Below are 12774 nucleotides of genomic sequence, written 5' to 3'. Positions count from 1 at the left end.
GGGCAAAGAAGGAATAACTCATTCACATGATTATTAAGAAGTAAGTTGTAACTGAAATATTCTTGAAACCATTATACTGGCGTTGAAATTTATTTCAACAAAGCCAAGATGGCGAACAAAAAATAAAACCGAGTTCACTTACTTAACCAAATAAAGGAAACACATCGAAGAAGAGAAACTTTGCCTTTCATTAAATTGGCGCCGCTGCCGGTGACAATTTGTTGAGGGGGAAAACCTCTCCAAAAAAACACTTTCAACAAATTGGCGCCGTTGCTGGGGAATTGCTTTAATAATAGAACAATTCATATTTATATATCATTTATCAAATAATTGTTCATAACATTTTCTTTCTCTTTTGTACAAATTTATTTTTCCTTTTGTATATCTTTATTTTTATGTTTTGTACATTCGAAAAAATTTAAAACTCAAAAAGAAAAAATGAATTAGTGGAGTGAAAACCCACTAGTTAAGAAACATTTTACTGTTGATATAAAAATTTTAGGAGATGTGGAGGTACCCCTCATCAACGTTTTCAAAAGAACAACATAAAAGGGATTGAAATAAACAAGGATTAGTGGCTGGACTTTTTCTTGACGAAGGGAAGTCACTTGAATCCTTAAAGGTTAAGTATTCACGATGTACTTTTTGATGATGATACTTTATCTTGTGATACTTTAACCAAACATCTCCATCAACATGCCTTAGTAAATGATTTTGAAATTGTCAAGTTACTTTTTAAAACTAAGAGCATGCTTGTTACATTTGTGCCAAAAATGAATTTTTACAAACTTGAGAACTCCTAAAAAGTGTGTTGTTTGGCTCACCATTTAACAAAATAAATTCATGAAATTCTGAATGGATTTATTTATGGATGTTTGGTGTGATAAAATGTGTTTTGAAGTTCCATAAATTCTGTTTGGACTTCCATTTTATCACTTGGATTTGAAATATGATTGAATTTTTTTTCTAAACACCAATTTTCATGAAAAAAGCATGATGTTTGGTTGGAATTCTCTCAATCAAATTTAATTCATGAACTTAGTGTCTTAGGAAATTTTAAATTCATGTGAATTGCACCGCAGCCGGGGAAATTTGTTGAGGGGGAAAACCTCTCTAAAAAACTCTTTCAACACAACACAAGCTTGGTTTTTGCTATGGCATGACACTAAGGAGCTATCTAATACGTGGCAAGTTCCATAAGTGCTTTTCAGATCCAATTTACCCCCAGCAAAATCAGAATCGGAATATCCTGCCAAGGATAGTGAGGCATCCCTAGGATACCATAATCCCATATTAAGGGTTCCCTCTACCGCCTTTATTTTTTCATCTTTGTCTAAGTAGCATGAGGATGCCATCGATGTAGATGTTTCTTTGCACCTTTCCATCTCAAATTTGTGAAGTAACTCTTTGCAATATTTCGACTGGTGGACAAATATGCCACTCTTCATTTGCTTAATTTGTAATCCAAGGAAGAAGGTAAGCTCTCCCATCATTGACATTTCAAATTCCCCCTGCATCAAATCAGAAAACTCCTTGCACAAGAGGTCATTTGTAGCTCGAAAGATAATATCATTAACATATATTTGCACTAATAAAACAAGAATATCTGATTTTTGTATAAAGAGCATTGTGTCGACTTTGACCCTTACGAACCCCTTTTCTAAAAGAAAAGTACTCAGTCTATCATACAAAGCTCGAGGAGCTTGCTTTATGACATAAAGTGCATTTTTTAGTTTATAGACATGGTTCAGGAAATTATAGTTTTCAAAATCGGGCGGTTGTTCAACATAAACCTCCTCTTGAATGAATCCATTCAAGAAGCCACTCTTGACATCCATTTGGAACAATTTAAAATTCATGGTCGATGCAAATGCTAATAGCATCCTAATGGCCTCTAACCTCGCAATAGGGGCGTTGGTCTCATCGTAATCGATACCTTCCTCTTAGTTGTATCCCTTGGCCACTAGGCGTGCTTTGATTCGTATTATTAAGCCAAATTTATCAAGTTTATTTCTAAACACCCACTTGGTGCCAATTATTGGATGATCTTTAGGTTTGGGGACGAAGTCCCACACATCACGTTCAAACTAGTTTAGCTCTTCTTGCATAGCTATACCCCAGTGCTCATCCTCTATGGCCTCATCTACGGTCTTAGGCTCTATTTGAGATACGAAAGCTACAAAATTAGAAAAATTACGCAAAGAATTATGGGTTACCAGCCTGGAAAAATATCACCTATTACTTTATCAAGTGGATGGTCTTTCTTGGTTTTCCTCACCCTCGGCAAGTCCTGATGATCCTTCCTGGTTTCTTGATCATCTTGAGCCTCTTTTTCCTTTTCCAAGTCCTTAATATATACTTCTTCCAAAGCACCTACAACATCACCAGACAAAACATTTCTCTTCTTTTTTGGAGAAGATTCGTCAAAATGAACATGGATCGACTCTTCTACAATCAATGTATATTTATTAAAAACTCTAAATACCTTACTATGGATCAAATACCCTAGAAATATACCATCGTCAACCTTTGAATCAAATTTTCCTAAAGAACGTTTTCCATTTTTTAAAATAAAACATTTGCATCCAAAATCTTGAAGATGAGATATATTAGGTTTTCAACCTTTTAAAAGCTCATAAGGAGTCTTTAAATGTTTAGGCCTTAGATGTAATTGATTTATAGCATATCAGGTCGTATGTACAGCATCAGCCCAGAAGTATTTAGGCACTTTTCTTTCATTAAGCCTGGTTCTGGCCAGCTCCTCTAATACACTATTTTTCCTCTCAACAAATTCATTTTATTGAGGAGTTCGAGGAGCCAAGTGTTGGTGCAGGATCACGTGTTTATCACAAAACTTGCTGAACATATGGTTATCAAACTCATCTCCATGCTCACTACGTATATATACAATTTTCAGGTTATGTTGGTTTTGGATTTGCTTGACAAGGCTTTTAAAGGATTTGGAAGTGTCGCTTTTTTTAGAAAGGAACAAGGTCCATGTAAACCAAGAGAAATCATCTATGATTACCAAAGCATAATAACTATCTCTAAAACTCATGACTTGCGACGGTCCAAATAGGTCCATTTGGAGAAGCTTCAAAGGCCTTGTTATGGACATCACATTTTTTGACGCAAATGAGTTCTTGACTTGCTTACACTTTTGGCAAGTGTGGCAAGATTCTTCAGATTTTAAATTAAGTTTAGGTAGACCAACAACTAAATCGTGAGATGCCAATTTATCTAAGTGTTTAATATTAATGTGCGCAATGCACCTTTGCCAAAGTCAGATGTCATTATCTCTAGAGATAAATTATTTTGAAAACAATGTAGTGACATCCTTTAAATTAACCATATATATATTGTTTATACGATGACCACAAAACTTAACATTATTATATATACTATCACGAATAATGCAACAATCAGAATTGAAGGATACTCAGTTACCTTTATCACATAATTGGATGATACTCAATAAGTTGTGTTCCAAGCCTTCTACATAGGGCACGTTCTCGATCACTACTAGAGAAGTATTGCCAGTTGTTTCAACACCAAGTATCTTCCCTCAGTTTTTGTCGCCATAGGTGACATACCCGTTGTTTTTAAGTGAAAGATCCAGAAATTTTGATCTATCACTGGTCATATGCCTCAAACAACCATTATCTAGATACTAGTGTTCACCATGCATTCGAACTCAAACTATATTGGGTCCCTTTTTGTTAGTAGCCAAAGGACATTGTCCCTTTTTATCCCAAACATAAGTACCATTAGGCACACCATATTTCCTTATATAACATGCAATGGAGGTATGACCATCAGTGCTGCAATAGAAACATGTAGGCATGCGAGTATGTGACATTTTATGAGTATGGACTACATGTCTCCTATATGGCCTTTTTCCTATTAGTTAGGGGTTTATATCATATTCCCATGTGGTTACCAAAATTTCTTGATTCAACAAGTAATGTGTCTAGATTATCTCTATTGTATGTGAGCTTTGTGAGTTTTTCTTTTAAATTTGAATTCTCAGTTTGCAAAGTTTCGCAAGTATCACATACAGCAGATTGACATAAATTATATTTCGAGAAATCATATAAGTTGCAAGAGTAGATTAAATCAAGTGTTTCATTTACCAATTTAAGTTCATCTAACTCATTTTTCATTTCAATAATTTGTTGTTTGTGCAATAGGATTACTCGTTTTCTATCTACGCTAATCTTAGCAAGCCTTTTCAATTCCTCAGGTAGTTCAACATAGGAATTATACAATTCATCATATGTAGGGGAGTCACCGGAAGAAAATTAAGTGTTAGAATATACCTCATTCGCATCATCCTGACCACTCAAGCTGCAAGCATCTTGCATTTTTATCATTAAGCATAGTTTCGCACACTCCTCCTCGTTAGGTGTGCTTGACGTTGATTTCTCCTTGGGAGCATCCCATATGATGTATTCTTTCCTTTATTTGAAGTCTCGAGGAGTGCTCTTCTCAGATTCAACATTTTTGAGTTAGGTCAGACATTATAGCCTCATATGTCCAACCTTCTTGCATTCTTAGCAAGTGAAGCGCTCCTTTGGGTTCTTACCTTTCTTGGTTGAGTGTAGCGCTTCCTTCTTTTGGAAACTCTTGAGTTCTACTCTATTCTTCAAGGATTTTCCAAATTTTCGTACCAGGAGATTCAAAGTTTCTCATCCAGATCGGAGTCAGAATCGTTATCCTCTTTCTCTTCTTGATCCTATCTGAATCCTCATTCATCGTCATGCGTCATAACTCCATCTCGTGTTGTTGGAGTATTCCAAATAACATAGCTAAAGGCATGGAATCCAAATCTTTTGACTCCATAATTGCGGTTACTTTTGGTTGCCATTTTCTATCAAGACAACGCAAAACTTTGTTAGTTAATTCTCTTTTAGCAAAAGATTTATCAAGGGAAACTAAATGGTTAATTCTCATTTCACTAATAGATTCATTTGGTAACATGTGAAATAACTTGTACTCATCATGTGTAAGCGCATTTAGCCACGTGCGCTTAACCTCGCTCGTGTCTTCATGGGTCACTTGTAAAGTGTCCCACATTTAATTCGCATTTTGGCACTGCGATACCCTAAAGAATCATCATACGTTTGAATCGATGTGATAATGTTTTTAGCTTGAAGGTTATGCTGAACCTTTCTACATTCATCATTGGTCCATAGACTTTTCAGATTTTCTTTAGGTTCATCGTCCACCAAGTGGAGTGGAACGAAAGGACCATTGACCATGGATTCCCAAATGCCCGTGTCAATCGTCTCAATGAAGATCTTCATGTGCACCTTCCAGTATGCGTACCCCGCACCATTAAAAATCGGAGGGCGGTTGATGGATGTGCCATCTCCGCCAAAAGGGTTTATGATACCTATCGTATTATCCTCTAGGATCGAAGAAATACACGGTCAAGCTATCACTTTCGTACTAGCTTTGATACCACTTGTTGGGTAACAGCAGGTCAGAATACACCTAGAATGGAGGTTGAATAGGTGTTTCAGATCACCTACTACGCTTTTCCGATATTTTGCGCAAAGCAGAAAGTTACTGCACTTAATCAATTAAGCTTGGTTTTAATCGATTTACCAATGCTTTGACTTAATTGATTATTCTTGTGGATAATCGATTATCCTGAGTCTTACAGTTCTTGATTTTATGGTTTCTTGCACAACAAGTCACCGATTACCAATCTTTACAGAATTAATTGATTATGGAGGTTACAGAATGATACTAATCCAGATTATAGCAGGTAACACAGAATCAATCAATTAACAAGAAAATAAAGAACAAAAGTAAAGGGGATAAGGTTTAGAAAATTGTGAACAAGGAATTTTTATCATGGTTCGTTTGTGGTCCACTGCAAAATACATTCGGGCTTCCCCTTCTGATCTTGCGAGATTTTTCTTCAGTATTGACATTGTTTGAATACACACAAACTTCCAATATACAACAAAACTAAGACGCTACTTTCTTGGACTCTAGCAGCTTGACAACCTCGGTTTGATCTCTCTACTTCGCCTACTAAGATCTCCAATATTTTCGCGATTAGGCCCTAGTCAGGTATCACTCGAATCAAGACCTCCTAGTCTTCGTGAAGATTAACAAGATCTCTTCTTGAAGTGAAACTATTCACCAAGAGATCAACTTCCTTGTTCGATACAGAATTTGAGTTATTTTGAGTACTTAATACTCGGATAAAACAATGTAAACTCAATTCTAAAACACTAAGCAGAATACTCACAAGAACCTAATCTAAATAAGAAATTATGGAAAGGGTTTTCCCAAAATAGTTTTCCCAATTTCTAGAAAATAGATTTTTCTCACTTTCACTCTAAACCTAATCTAGAGATGCATGAAATGATGTGAATGTCTAAGACCTATTCAACATACTCTCACTCTCTAAACTCTCCAAATGCAATCCATTACTCTTATGCAATGTATATTCAAAGTGATCTTCTAGTTATTCAACTTCTGCCACATGGGCAAGAATTACAGCATATATACCTAACACACTAATACTGCAATTAATCGATTATAGATAGACTTAATCGATTAACAGGTTGTTAAAAAATGGTTTTATGTTACCGTTGAAAGAGTTTTCTTGCTTAGTAAGGCAAGTTTCTGATTGATTTATTTAATGACCAGTTCATTATTTGCTCGCCATCTCGGCTTTTTTGGAATAAATTCCAATGGTGGTTTAATGGTTTCAAGAATGTTCCTTTAATCAAAAACTTAGTTTTATTGAATTATTAACAATTTCATACAATCTTGGCTTTGTTGAAATAAATTCCAATGCCGACATAATGATATGAATTTATCAATTTAACACAAATGATAATGAGTGATAAATATTTTCCTTTATTAACCAAACTATTTCCTTATGGAAGGTTGGTAAAGAGCAAACTATTAGTAAAGGTTGATAATGAGTGATAATTTAGCAATTTAGCAATTTTCCTTTATTAACCAAACTATTTCCTTATGGAAGGTTGGTAAAGAGCAAATAAATAAAGCAATAAAATTATAATTTAACCGTACCACGACTTTTGAAGGCTTGGTATAAAGAATAAAGAATCAATCAATAAATAAATGTTAGTTGCGGAAATATAAATGACATAAAATAAATGTTAGTTGCGGAAAGTAAATGACAGAAAGTAAAAGTTAGTAGTTAGATCACTCATTATAACTGTGTATTTTTCCTTTTCACAAAGATACAATTTATGAATTAAATTGCACTTTGATTCAAGGTTTCTTTCTTTGTCAACAAATAAAAAGTTAACACTTTACTATTTTACATTTGCATCTCTTTCAAGATTCAATTGTAGTGTAGTATAGGGTTATGTCAAACCACAAGGAATTGTCTAACATAATATTATTATAATCATGTTACATTACTAATAATGTTTAAACATATTTTTTGTTTAATTTTTGTTTATGAAATATAAACAAGTAAATAAACATAAACAAATAATATGCACAAATTTTCGAGGATGAAATTTGTTGGAAGTATGGAATTATTTCTATACTTAATTGATTTTGAAAACATAACAAGTTATGTGTTATACTTTCGGTTAATTCCACACATCATTTCTAATTCCTTCATCTAGTGTCCTAGAATGTTAAGATGATTTTCAAACCTTATGTAATACACTAAATAATAGTTAAGTGCCACTCGTCGGAGTAGGTTGTCACACCCCACTTCAGGCTCCATTAAATTTATTTAGCCTCGAACATAAGTTGCTTAAAATAGATGTTTGATGTGGAAAGTCAACCAAGGTGTATGTTATACTTTTTATTTCACTTGTCAACACTTTAAGAAGCATCAATTTTTTATCTTTAAATCAAATTTTAGGTGATCTTTTGGGTCTGACCGTGCCAGGTTGGGTCTAGGGCAGCTAGGCGTGGGCTTGGTCCAAGCTAAGCAGCTTAGTGAGCAGCTTCAAGTTGACTCCATATTTTTCCAAATTGGCAAAGTCGTGTTGAGTCATGCTTAAGGCTAAGCACATAGCTTGCCATTTAAAGCTTAAGCATGTCATGTGTGGATTATTTTGGCCTATTTTAAGCATTTTATTTGCATTTGATTAATTCTTCTTTTTTCATCAAAATCCTACAAAATATATTACAAAGAAATACACAAAGCATATATACAAGATTGTGATATTTTATTCAAAAAGTGTTGAATTAAGTTGATTTTATCAATTTTTCCAAGGATAAGTGCCATAAAAAGTGTATGAAATTTAGGCATTTTTGGCACTTATCAGTTACGTCTTAATTGATTAACTGATGATTTAGTCGATTAACACACCAACAACATCATATTGGTTAGCTACTATAATTCTGATAATCGATTATATACAACACATAATCGATTATGTTGTACGAAAAATAGTTTCTTGTTAAATGGTAAACTACCTATATGACATGTGATCATGCAATACATAGTTTTTCAAATATGTTACCTTTAATGCACAAAACCATGTATGTAGATGCATTAGCTTACTTATCATATGAAATCTAGATGTTATGTCTCAATTTTAGTCTTGTTTATTTTAAAGTTCTTGTGAGACTCCCACCTAGGTTTATCTAACCTAAACTCGATCTAAGGAAATCATCTTAAGACTTCTAATCAAGTAAAACTTACAAATCCCTAAGTCTATAGATGTGATCCTCGAGTCTTCCGCTTCTTGTTTGTTTTAACTTTCTTGTATGTTCATTGTCTTCATCAAAATCAAGGTTAACTTCAACGTCAAATATGCAAGTCTTGACTCTTTGCACTTTCAATCTATTCATTGAATTTCCTGAACCACTCTTTAAAATAAGTACATAATTTAATCAATCTTCCCTAATTTGGATGAATTGGTCATCTGTGTATGAATCTCCAACAAGCTTGACTAGAGTTGGCCATTGCTAAATGATATCTGTCATTAAGTTCTGCATGTAATAGCTGCAATCTTTCTCGTTTGTTTAGGAGGGAGTCTACAATTAAAATCAAGTAGACATATAAGTATAACCTTAATTTAAATATGAATATACTACACATATAATTGTTTGAGATGATTTGTGTCAATACCTATATATGACTCCATTTGACGTTGTTCGATGCATATTTAGCACGAACATGAGGTTTGTAAATTTGCATCCCCATAAACAATAGAATATGTACTTAAGTACTATTGAGTAGTCCACTTAAAATCAGAAAGTTTAAATGAGTAGTCCACTTACCTAGTAAAAGTTGCTTTCATAGCGGTGTACTTGTTCGGATCACCATGTTTCAGTGAGTCAAGATAGTATATTTGTTCTTCGATTTAATTATTGATAATCAAAAGCTAACGTTGCCAAATAAAACATATGCATATGGTTAGGAAATGTTAAGTACAACCAACATACTAAGGAGAAACATACAAAATAAAATTAAAAATGTTCACCCGATATTAAAAGGTGCAAGAAATAAATATGCAACTTCTCTATAATTGATGAGAGTATCTACAACATGTTTTGTATGCTCCCTGGTCTTCATTTTGTCATTTTTACTTGGTACCAAAGTTGTAACATGTGGGGATAAGAACATCACCTTCTTTTTATAATTCAAAATGAAATTGTCATACAAGTATCTAATATATAACACAAATGTTAAGAAGTTAAGATAACATAGTTTACCTTATATATACACTACAATGGTTGCATCTATCCACTCATGTTGATATGCATCCTGGACTTCTTTAATCCTAATGAATTCTTGGGTGTCATTCCCGAAGACTTCCTTGGGAAATGATATCATTATTATAGAACCTTCTTCCAACTACTTTACATGCTCAAACAGCTGACTACGGAAGTTGATCTTTTTGGAACTCACATCCCCCAAAGATGACTTTGTAGACTTTGACTTTGGCAGCTTAGTTTTTTGTTTTCCAACCTTAGAATTCACAATCTTGGCCTTTTTTGGTAGATGTTATACGGTGCGAGGGGATGTCATTGAACCATCTAACTCTTTTTCACTAGGTCTAGAGTGTACATTTTCCTGAAATATTCAATACAAAACATATCAATTACATATCAAATTATATATAATATGAGTGAGCATAAGGTGAAAATCATACCTTAGAAGGAACTACATGTACAAGGGCTATTGGCCAAGCCACATAAGTGCCTCTAACCCCTCCCATTGTCAAGATATCCTCCTCGAGAGGAATTGACAGCAATGCATCATCAACGATTATAATATCAATCGAGATCTTCACATGATAAGGTGGGATAGGTGCATCATGCAGCATAACATCTGTTGAGTTATGCACTTTACCAACATTCACTACTACCTAGATCAGATATCCAATAACAGTTTGCAAGTATTGATTCCCTATATGTTAGTTAAAACATATAATTAGTTTACAACTATAATTAAACTAAATGAAAAATAAATTAAAATTAGTAAATTAAATTACCTCATAAATGGGAATGGGAATGTTGTGAGGAGCATGTGTGCAACTCTCATTGATTCTAGAAAGAACATTGCTAGCAACTTGTTGATGCGACTCAGCTTCCTTCAACATCATTGAATATTCAGAGCCATTGGGAAGTTGCATAAGGGTATCCAATTGGTTCTGAATTCAATTCAATTGGGCTTTGGTTGCATGCTTTTGATGGGGTATAAATGTTTGCATGACCAGAGTACTCAGGCAGACCTAGTGCCTTATCAAGTACCACCTGACTATCCGAAGTCTGTAGCTCCTCCTCCTTTTCTTTTAGGGAACCCTGACACATCAAGAAAAAAATATAATGTTAATTAACAATATTGACAAATTAAGTATGGAAATCAAGTTTAATTAAATGATGAGCACTTACAACATGGTTTGCCACTTTTTAAACTTGTTCATTATCGGTAACATCATCCTTGTTCTTACGGGCATCCAACCATTGAACATTGAGGTCTACTACATGTGGGTCGAAGGTGTATCATTTTTTCATCTGCCAAAACATAACTAATAATTATGTAATTAGATATATGGACACAAAACATAACCAATAATATACTAACAAATTAACAATACTTGCAATTTTTTCCTCGATTTCTCTATACCCCACTCGAGAAGCTCGGTATGGATACAAAGAATTGGATGTCCTCTTGCGTTTTTCATTAATTTTTTCTGCAAAAACAAACAACATTAACATCAACAATCATATATATGTATATATAAAAGTATATATAAGAATAAAGTCAGTACAAAGAAGATGATTTTACCAAGAAAGACTCGCCTTGTGTACGTGTAGTGACAAAAGTCTTTCAATCCTCATCTTCAATGACATTTGCATATTTGGTTGGAAGTTTGAGGTTGACATTGCCATCAGCATCTCTGATATATTTTTAGGCATCAGTTCTAAATTGTCGGAGAGCCTTGCCAACAGATTTAAGGATGTAATCCTTATTCTCCTCACCAACATTAAAAGTTGACTAAAAACACATAAATATACAACACATAAATACATTGCATGAAAGCACATTCATTGCATGAATACACATATATTGCATAATAGACAAATATATTGCTAGAATACACAAAAATACATATAAATTGCATAAAATCATTTATATTGCATGAAATCACAAAAATACATATACATTGCATACAAACACATATACATTGTATAAAAACATATAAACACACACACTGAAATAGAAACTTATTGTTATTTCACTCCAGATATGCTCTTTCATGGCATTCAACCTAACATTAGTCTATTTGCTGAATGTTTTAGGCACATTCTACCTAACCACGACCCAATATAGCTTACAAATGTGTTTCCGTCCTAGAGTTTATAGGTTGGCCTTTTGTGTTCTACTCAACTGATAACTTCACATCCTTACTTCTTGCACGAATGACATTTTTCATGGAAGCCATTCTACGTGGAGTTCAGTTATGAACAACGAGTTGCTTATCTTGCGGAGGGAAGTCATTCCATATAACTTTAGAAATCGTTGTTAATATGACATCTTCAACAATGATTCTTTAAGAATGCATTATTGATATGACATCTTCAAGAACTCCCTTGAAGAATGCGCTATTGAATTGATGTCATATCAATAGCGCACCCTTAAAAGAGCGCTATTAAACATCCAGGAGGTGAATCTAGCTTTTGACAGCTCATCATCATAATATATCTACAACGCTCCTGTAGTCCTACATTGTTGAATAGATGTAAATTAACAGTGTTATCTTAAAGGTGTGTTGTTAAACATAACTGCCTATGCAAATTAATATAACAGCTGTAATACAACAGGGCACTTTCATGTCTACGCTGTTGAAGTTGTATTTGTCTATCAAAATCAATAACGCTTTCTTGAATGAGAGTTATTAAAGTTATATGTGTTGTTGTTGATAATTATATGTTGTTGATTACAACGACATATAATTATCAACAACACAACCCAAATATTATAAACAACACATATATTGATACAATACTATGAATATTTAAAAGAAAATTTTCATTCTTCAAATTAAACATATGTTGCAAAAATACAATATTCAGGGCTCAAAATAGAACTGAAAATTATAATCCAAAATACAATTGTTCATGATAAATTAGAAAAAGACAAACAATAAAAAAATAACAATTGTTCATTCTTCAAAGTGCCCCTCCGTCGAAGAAATCATCCCCTAAGTGCATAATAGAATCAAGATATTCTACTATGTTCGGGTCATCATCCCAAGTAGGCGTTAAGAATTGCTGCAAAAACAAAAATAAAAAAATTAGATT

Source organism: Lupinus angustifolius, chromosome LG05 (genome assembly GCF_001865875.1).
Source record: "Lupinus angustifolius cultivar Tanjil chromosome LG05, LupAngTanjil_v1.0, whole genome shotgun sequence".
In the NCBI taxonomy this organism is placed as follows: Eukaryota; Viridiplantae; Streptophyta; class Magnoliopsida; order Fabales; family Fabaceae; genus Lupinus; species Lupinus angustifolius.
This window is presented reverse-complemented; position numbering follows the sequence as displayed.